Genomic DNA, 9,997 nt, shown 5'->3' with positions numbered 1-9,997 from the left:
GAAGGAAAGATATAGGAAGGTAGGAAGGAAGGAAGGAAGATAGGACAGTTATTAGGAGAAAGAAGGAAAGATTGATTAAGAAAGGAAGATGGAAAGAAGGAAAGATATAGGAAGGTAGGAAGGAAGGAAGGAAGATAGGATAGTTATTAGGAGAAAGAAGGAAAGATTGATTAGGAAAGGGAGATGGAAAGAAGGAAAGATATAGGAAGGTAGGAAGGAAGGAAGGAAGATAGGATAGTTATTAGGAGAAAGAAGGAAAGATCAATTAAGAAAGGGAGATGGAAAGAAGGAAAGATATAGGAAGGAAGGAAGGAAGGAAGGAAGGAAGATAGGATAGTTATTAGGAGAAAGAAGGAAAGATTGATTAAGAAAGGAAGATGGAAAGAAGGAAAGATATAGGAAGGAAGGAAGGAAGGAAGGAAGATAGGATAGTTATTAGGAGAAAGAAGGAAAGATTGATTAAGAAAGGGAGATGGAAAGAAGGAAAGATATAGGAAGGTAGGAAGGAAGGAAGGAAGATAGGATAGTTATTAGGAGAAAGAAGGAAAGATTGATTAAGAAAGGGAGATGGAAAGAAGGAAAGATATAGGAAGGTAGGAAGGAAGGAAGGAAGATAGGATAGTTATTAGGAGAAAGAAGGAAAGATTGATTAAGAAAGGAAGATGGAAAGAAGGAAAGATATAGGAAGGAAGGAAGGAAGGAAGATAGGATAGTTATTAGGAGAAAGAAGGAAAGATTGATTAAGAAAGGAAGATGGAAAGAAGGAAAGATATAGGAAGGAAGGAAGGAAGATAGGATAGTTATTAGGAGAAAGAAGGAAAGATTGATTAAGAAAGGGAGATGGAAAGAAGGAAAGATATAGGAAGGTAGGAAGGAAGGAAGGAAGATAGGATAGTTATTAGGAGAAAGAAGGAAAGATTGATTAAGAAAGGAAGATGGAAAGAAGGAAAGATATAGGAAGGTAGGAAGGAAGGAAGGAAGATAGGATAGTTATTAGGAGAAAGAAGGAAAGATTGATTAAGAAAGGAAGATGGAAAGAAGGAAAGATATAGGAAGGAAGGAAGGAAGGAAGGAAGGAAGATAGGATAGTTATTAGGAGAAAGAAGGAAAGATTGATTAAGAAAGGAAGATGGAAAGAAGGAAAGATATAGGAGGGAAGGAAGGAAGGAAGGAAGATAGGATAGTTATTAGGAGAAAGAAGGAAAGATTGATTAAGAAAGGAAGATGGAAAGAAGGAAAGATATAGGAAGGAAGGAAGGAAGGAAGATAGGATAGTTATTAGGAGAAAGAAGGAAAGATCAATTAAGAGAGGAAGATAGGAATACAGTAATACCTCGGTGGTTTACAAGTGCCTTAGTTTAAAAGTGTTTTGGTTTACGAGCAAAAATATTCACAAAAATTGCCTTGGTTTTCGAGCGCCTTCAGTCCACGTTATATACTGGCAGCGGCAGCACCCGCGCGCTGCTGTCCGCTGATGTTTGTTAATGCTCTAGTGTGCAATCTTTGTGTTTTCACAACTATATTATTTATATATTATACTACATTGTTTATATTATTTATATTATTATACCATATTATTTGTATTCTTTATTACTATTTGTTAGTAAAATTACTTTAATTCTGTATAAAACAACATGTAAAATGATTTTTGTTAATATTGTTTGGGACATGGGATGCATTAGTGGGACTCACATTAACCCTTTTCCTGCAATATAATTTAATCACCATTGAGAACACATATATATAATTGTATATAATATTGAACACATATATACAAACAGTGCAATGCTTCAACATTTCTTAGGTAAGCATCTTGCAGAGAAAGCTTTGTGCAACACTGCACTGCCTGACCAACGATGACAGATGTGTGTCAGGTATAACAGGTACGCTAATGCACTTGTCTTTTCACTAACATAACGTTTTCTGTTTATGTACTTACGTTCAATAACTTCATACTGAATTTTATGTAATTCTATGCCAAAAATAAATAAATAAAAATCTGCCGCACCTCAGCGCGACAGTGTTGTACATCCCTACTGGACATTATAAGGGCTACTGGACACAATTCAAAGTGTTGTACATCCCTACTGGACATTATAAGGGCTACTGGACACAATTCAAAGTGTTGTACATCCCTACTGGACATTATAAGGGCTACTGGACACAATTCAAACAAAATATGATTTATGTTTGGAAACACTGCGGCAGATGCCACATATCAATTTTCACTTAATTTCCGCGCGAAAGAATTGGCGTGCTACTTTGAAATTATCCTGGCCCATATGTGGGACACTCGCAGGCAACTGCACCAGTCTGTGTTTCATATATGGGACACTCGCAGGGAAAGGATTACCGTAATTTAAATGGAGAAATTTGTTTTGGTTTAAGAGTTTTTTGATTTGCGAGCAAAATTCCTGAACGAATTAAACTCGTAAACCGAGGTATGATTGTACACATCTCTCTCTCTCTCTCTCTCTCTCTCTCTCTCTCTCTCTCTCTCTCTCTCTCTCTCTCTCTGTACCTATGGTAATAATGTGAGCTACTATTATTGTTATTACTACTAATGTTATTACTATTAATATAAATATTTCAGAATAATTTTTATTGAATTATCTGTCAAGGCTGCAAGCCTTCCCTCTCACAACACTACCACAGCTGTCGCGACTGATGTAAATATTTAGGAAGAGAATTACTATCTTGAGAACGAGTGATGTGCCATACGCCAGTGTGTTGTATGGACATATACCGTTTACTGGTGATGAGGTTTGAGGCCCTGCTGCTGCTCCGCCGCTGATGATGCAGCGCTCTATGTCAACAATTACAATGTTAGCCTCAATAATAATCTTCGATGCACTTATTCTCAAACATCGTAGTGACTGTGTCTTAATTTCTTTCAGAATAATATCACATATATAACCACTAGTTCAGTGTTCATGTCTAATATTTTCATAACACGTGTTATGCACCTATGCGTGTTAGCACCTGTACAGGTGCATCATCAATCCAGATCCAGACACACAATACTTGACACAGCACCAAGGTGTTCTTTGCTGTGAGACAGCTCATGTTATGGAACAAGACCTTAACTTCACAAGCTACTGACCCTTCTTCAACATTAGCCCCAAACTAGTTAATGGCACCCAACATGACCCTCTCCCAGCATGACCTCACCCAAAATGACATCCTCCAACATGACCCTCTCCCAGCATGACCTCACCCAGACCTGGATAAAATCTACAAATGGGCAGAGGAAAACAACATGAGTTTTAACGAGGACAAGTTTGAACTATTAAGATTTGGTAAAACAGACAGCCACGTTACAACATACCAAGACCCCGAAGGAAACAATATCACAAGAAAATCACAAGTGAAGGACCTTGGTATAATAATATCTGAAGATGCCACATTTGACAACCACATAAGAAAGACTATCTCAAAATGCAGACAACTCATGGGATACATATTCAGAACCTTCAAAACGAGAGATACACAAACTATGGCAACACTTTGGAAAGCCCTAATTCTCCCCCACATTGACTACTGCTCTCAACTCTGGGCACCCCCCAAACAAACCCATATAATGCAACTAGAAGGCCTCCAAAGAACTTTCACCTCCCGCATCAAAAAATATCATGAGCACACAGAGGAATCAGAAAATCATGACTATTGGCAAAGACTAACGGAACATAATTTATACTCAGTAGAGAGGAGGATAGAAAGATACCAAGTAATATATACATGGAAAATACTTGAAGGAAAACTTACCCCACCCAAAACAGAGACAATAACCCCCAATAACACCAATGATGCAAGAACCGGAAGAAAATGTGTCCAGCACCGCCTCCCATCTAAATGCCAAGCTAAAGTAAAGACACTCCAATACAACAGCATCTCAAAAGAGGGGCCAGACTCTTCAACCACCTCCCCAAAGAGCTGAGAAACATTACAGGGGTGGAAACAGAGGTGTTCAAGAGTGAACTGGACAAATTTTTGGCATCAATCCCGGATCAACCAGGTGTCCCGGGATATTCTGCAGCACGACCAGCAACTTCTAACTCCATCACTTCCCAGCTGGAATACATGCAGCAGTGTAAGGGGTGGCGTGGCCCTGCCTCAACGCACATCGAGGGTGTAACGGTCTCTTGAGGCAGAAGCCCTTCAAGGTAAATTCAAGGTACACCAACATGACCCTCTCCCAGGATGACCTCACCCAAAATGACATCCCCCAACATGACCACCCAGCATGACCCTCTCCCAGCATGACCTCACCCAAAATGACATCCCCCAACATGACCACCCAACATGACCCTCTCCCAGCATGACCTCACCCAAAATGACATCCCCCAACATGACCACCCAATATGACCCTCTCCCAGCATGATCTCACCCAAAATGACATCTCCCAACATGACCCACACCAACATGACCCTCTCCCAGCATGACCTCACCCAAAATGACATCCCCCAACATGACCCTCTCCCAACATGACCTCACCCAAAATGACATCTCCCAACGTGACCACCCAACATGACCTCACCCAAAATGACATCCCCCAACATGACCCTCTCCCAGCATGACCTCACCCAAAATGACATCCCCCAACATGACCCTCTCCCAGCATGACCTCACCCAAAATGACATCCCCCAACATGACCTCACCCAAAATGACATCTCCCAACATGACCCTCTCCCAACATGACCTCACCCAAAATGACATCTCCCAACATGACCACCCAACATACTCACAGATACTCACAGATGACTTCTGGAAGAGGCCCCTTCAGGCCTGTGACTCCAGTTCCAAACTTACTATATCCTGGTCTGGGTGCCGGACGCGCTGGCCAGCTTCAATACTTGCTCTGTAATCGTATTTTATACTTTGTCCTTTCCATATTTTATCCAGTTTCTTTTCAAAACTTATAACAGACTCTGCATTCACCACTTCTTCCGGCAGACTATTCCAAGTATTTACCACTCTGTTACAGAAAGCATATTTCCTCTTGTCCAACCTTGACCTGCTCTTGTACAACTTTTTACTGTGTCCTCTTGTTCCTGCATCTACACTCATGGTAAATAAGTCCCCACATGCTTCTCCATCATATATTCTGCTTAATATTTTGTAAGTTTCAATCATATCTCCACGTACTCTTCTATATGCCAGTGTTGGTAAATCAAGTTTAATCAGTCTTTCCTCATATGTCATGTTCTTAAGTGTTGGGATTTGTTTGGTGGCTCTTCTCTGGACATTTTCAATAGTTTCGATGTCTTTCTTTTTAAAAGGGCACCATACTTGATTTGCGTATTCAAGGTGAGGGCGTACCATTGCAGTAAACAAGGCCTTGAACTTTGACTCATCCAAAGTTATAAATGTTCTCCTAATAATTCCCACAATCTTGTTTGCCTTGTTTACTTTTTCAGCCAGGTGTTCATCAAAACTCAAATTATTGTCAATTATTACTCCTAAATCCTTTTCATGTTTAACCTCCCGTAATTCTTCTTCCATTTTGTATATAAAACTCTCTTCCTGAGCACTTCCGATTCTCATGACACAACACTTTTGGGGGTGAAACCTTAACAACCATTTCTTAGACCAACTTTCCATTCTCAGTAAGTCTTCTTGCAATGCCTCACAGTCTTCCTTATTCTTAATTTCCTTAAACAATTTGGTGTCATCTGCGTACAAAAATACACTGCTGTTATGGATTTCTTCTACCAGGTCATTCACATATATCACGAACAAGAGTGGACCCAAAACTGATCCCTGAGGCACGCCACTTATAACTTCTTTCATTTCTGACCTCTCCCCATTCACAATGACCCGTTGTTTCCTACCACACAAAAATGATTTCATCCAGTCAAGTAGTTCTCCAGTAATATTATAACTCCTGAGTTTTTCAAGCAACCGTCTATGGGGGACTGTATCGAAGGCTTTCCTTAAATCACAATAAGCCACATCCACTGCACATCCTTTATCAACAGACTCGGTCCACATATCCAACACTTGAATCAGCTGTAGTACGGTAGACCTCCCTGGTAAGAAGCCATACTGTCTTTTGCTAAATAATTTATTACTCTCCATGTGTTTCATAATGTTTTCCCTCACGATGGTTTCCATAACCTTACTTAATACACTAGTAAGACTCACAGGTCTGTAATTGCTTGGATCACTCTTATCCCCTTTCTTAAATATTGCTGTAATATTAGCAGTTTTCCACTCCCAGGGAACTTGACGCATTTTCATGGAATTTGTGAAGATAATCCATAATGGTTCCACAAGCACGTCAGCAACCTCCAATATAACCCTAGGGTGTAGTCCATCTGGTCCGGGGGATTTATTTCTCTTTAACTTTTTCAATGTTTTTAGTACATCATTCCTTGATATCTCCATATCTCTCTCCACCGCTCTCCTCATCTCTCTCTCCACCTCTCCATCTCTCTCAGTACTACTTCTACCACTACTACTACTACTACTACTACTACTACTACTATACTACTACTGGTGTTATAAAGTGAAAACCGATGTCATTATGTTCAAAAAGTAACTTATCATGACCTTTACATATCCAAGCATTGACCTCAAGTTTATAATATATTCGAGGTCAAGGGTGATGTGTGTAATTTTCATGTAGGGTCAAGTTGGCTTGGTACAGCTTGACCCCCTCGATCATTACTTTACGTTTTCTATCTATGTTTTTCAGGGTAGACTTTGAAATGTATTATCTTAAGTTGTACAATTATTAGAGAAGTCAGTGTATATTTGATGTCGACACCCTCATAATTAAAGATATTGTCTACAGTGTTGATTATGGAAGTGTTTTTAATAGTTTTGGCCTAAAAACAGAAGGAAATGAGCCAAGTACGACAATTTCGTTAGCTTAGACAATTTAGTTAGGCGCTAACTATTTGCCCCAACACACGTGAAAACACTTCCTCAATATAATTTAAACCCGTCAAAACAGTAATCACATTTTCGTCAAGCATTTCCCGCCATTAAAACACACATAGAACACAAAATAAGGAACAAAATAACACAACACGATACAGGTAACAGGTCAAAGAAGAAGAAGAGGAAGACAAGATGGCCGCCGACCTCTCCTTCCCAGGCAAATACACTATTTTACCGTTTCTCCACTTGTAAAGCCTGACGGAGGTGTCTGAGGCAGTATATCATGTGGTAATGGTTCTCCACGCCTTTAGAAACCCACAGTAACCGCCGGAGACCAAGAGAACACGGAGAAAACAGGGAGTGGAGATTGTGGGCGGATTTTTCGTGTTTATAAGTGTGTGTCAGGCACGTCACTCATGGCTGTGCTTTATGGCGTGTGTGCGGGGCTGTGTGCGTGTGTGAAGGCCTGTGTGCGTGTGTGAAGGTTTGTGTGCGTGTTTTGGAGGGCGTGTGTGCGTGTGTGCAAAACTCTAGAATGACACCCGCACTGCCTTACACAACGCCCCTTTCCCTCACACACACACACACAGTCTTGTTTCCTTGTGTACAGTATGATATATAGTGTCCCTGTCTTTCCTTACAACATGTGGACAGCACACAGTTATTGCCAACACTACTAAACATTTCAACGTCACTTATTTTGTTGGGCAGGCTCAAACTCCATCCTGGAGCGCCAGAAGAGGCCCTCTGGACTGGGGCCCAAGCAGCGGTGGACTCTCAACAACAACAACAACTCCGTCAAGTAACCCAGTAAGTCAAGTCTTGGTTCAGTCTGCTTGTGTCTGGATGCCTCCTGTTACCTTCACCAAAATGGCATATATTTGAATTTACAGATAAAAAAATACAAATTAATTTAATGTTTCATACTTGCATGGTGTTAGTGTGATTGTTAGTAAGTTTATGTGAGCAAGGCGGGGGCTTCGTGGTGCAGTGGTTAGCACACTCCAAGAGAGCCCGGGTTCGATTCCCGGCGGAGTGGAAAAATTTGGGTGGCATTTCCGATACCCTACGCTCCTGTCCACCCAGCAATGTACCAGGTATTAATCGGAGGTTGTGTCCCATCTCCTGGAGTCTATTCCCTTCTCCTATAATTCCTTCCCCTTCTGTCTCTCTCCGGCATATGACCACAGATGTTGTGCCCAACTTTTTATGTGAGCAATGCAACAAGCTCTTCCACATTTGTGTGTGTCAAGGTTTACTGCCTCAGCTGATGAGGGAGGAGTTGGCGTGAGGGCGACAGAGGGACTTGTAATAAGTGTGTCTCCTCATGACCAGTGACATGTTTACACAAACGCAATAACTGAGAACAGTGACCTGCAAGGCGTGGCGTGGGTCCTGCCTGCTTGGGGCACTGTCCCGTCATACCCCTTTCATGTACAGTTAACCCGGTAGCAGCGACGGGCCAAATTTATGCCATGATATAAACCCCCCAAAATAGATGATGCATAAACTGATCACAAATGCATTGATATATATTATGAAATGGTTTGTGAGAGTGATGATTTTTTCTCATTTTTCTCACTTTAGAGGGACCATTAAGAAACATGATCCCCGCTGCTAATGGGTTAAAACATTAGCCTCCTTGGCCATTCCATTAGGGCGCCTCAACGCTCCGTGACGCATTGCTGGGGTCCAGGGGGTTAAGGAAGGAGCCTCGCTGCTTCCAGGGGTGTGTGCATACACACAGTTTCCCCTGGGGTGGTCACAGTGTGGTGGAGAGCCATGTTTTTTCAGCGCTGTGGACTGGTGTAATATAGCGGTATAGATTTGGCTTCATAATGCAGATTTTTTGGTGTTTTGTGATTGTCTTTTGGGTGTTTTGTGGGCCTGAGGAATGTGTCGCCCCCTGACACACAGCCCAGCGGGGGTGTGCTTCACTTACATAAACATTTTTGTGTCATATAAATTTTGTTTCTATTTTCTGGAAGTGTTTCTTTACTGCACTGCATTCAGGGACCAAAAAAGTGTTACCTTGTCTAGAGGCAACACTGTCCCCAGAACATGACCCGTGGGACACTGGTGGACAAAAATGTTTCTTTCTGGGAGATTTTGGTGCTTTTAAATAATGGCCCACCTGTTTGTTGCCCCCTTCTCCACCCTTAGTAGGTTTGCCGTAAAAATGCTGGGTGCCGTCCTCTGACCTAACCTGACAAAACCACACGTCTTTACTCCAAAAAATCATCTGTTCTTCCTTACAAATGAGACATTATTATTATTATCTGAGTGAGCGAGGTCATTCTTTGTTATTTTATGCCAGAAGCTGTTGTGTGTTTAAAGATTTAGCTTGGGTGTTTTGGTGCCAATCTGTGCCATTACAGTCTGAAGGAGCTCAGTGGTTGTTGACACAGTTTTTTATGATGCAGAGAGAGGAGGAAGAGAATGGACAATTTACAACAATATGCACAGACAACAAGAAGAAGAAGAAGAAGAAGAGTAAGAAGATGAGGAGGAGGAAGAGAATGGAAGAGAAGGAGCAGCACACACTATTGGTGAGTGTTGAGTTTATTTTGTCCTTGTTTCCTCCTCCTGCTTGTTGTTGTTGTTGTTGTTGTTGTTGTCTTTTTTCTTCTGTGTTGTGTCCCTCCTGGTGACAGTTCCTCCTGTGTGTCCAGCAGCTGTGCCCTGCTGATGGCTTACACTTTCTTCCACCGAGGACTACCCCAGCAGCTTACCTAAGGACATGGAAACAAAAAAATACATAACAAATACCTCATTACACACACACACACACACACACACACACACACACACACTATGAATATGAGTATATGTTTGAGTCTGTGAGTGTGTGTGTGTGTGTGTATTTACCTAGTTGTAATTTTACAGGCCTGGGCTTACGCTGGTGTGGTCCCGTCTCCGTATCTATAAGTATTCAACTTTCCCCTGCACACTCTTTGCCGATACTATTTCTTCACTTAGTCTTTTCCAAAGCTCTATATTTCTTTGTGGGAAGCTATATTTCTTTATGTCTCTTGAGCATCTCCAGCTAGGTTTCGGGAGACAGGTCAGGTCATGTTGCAGACCTGTGATACTGGGCCAGACTGCACGCTG

This window comes from Eriocheir sinensis, unplaced genomic scaffold (assembly GCF_024679095.1).
Source record: "Eriocheir sinensis breed Jianghai 21 unplaced genomic scaffold, ASM2467909v1 Scaffold1284, whole genome shotgun sequence".
Lineage (NCBI taxonomy): Eukaryota > Metazoa > Arthropoda > Malacostraca > Decapoda > Varunidae > Eriocheir > Eriocheir sinensis.
Note: the sequence above shows the minus strand (reverse complement) of the source record.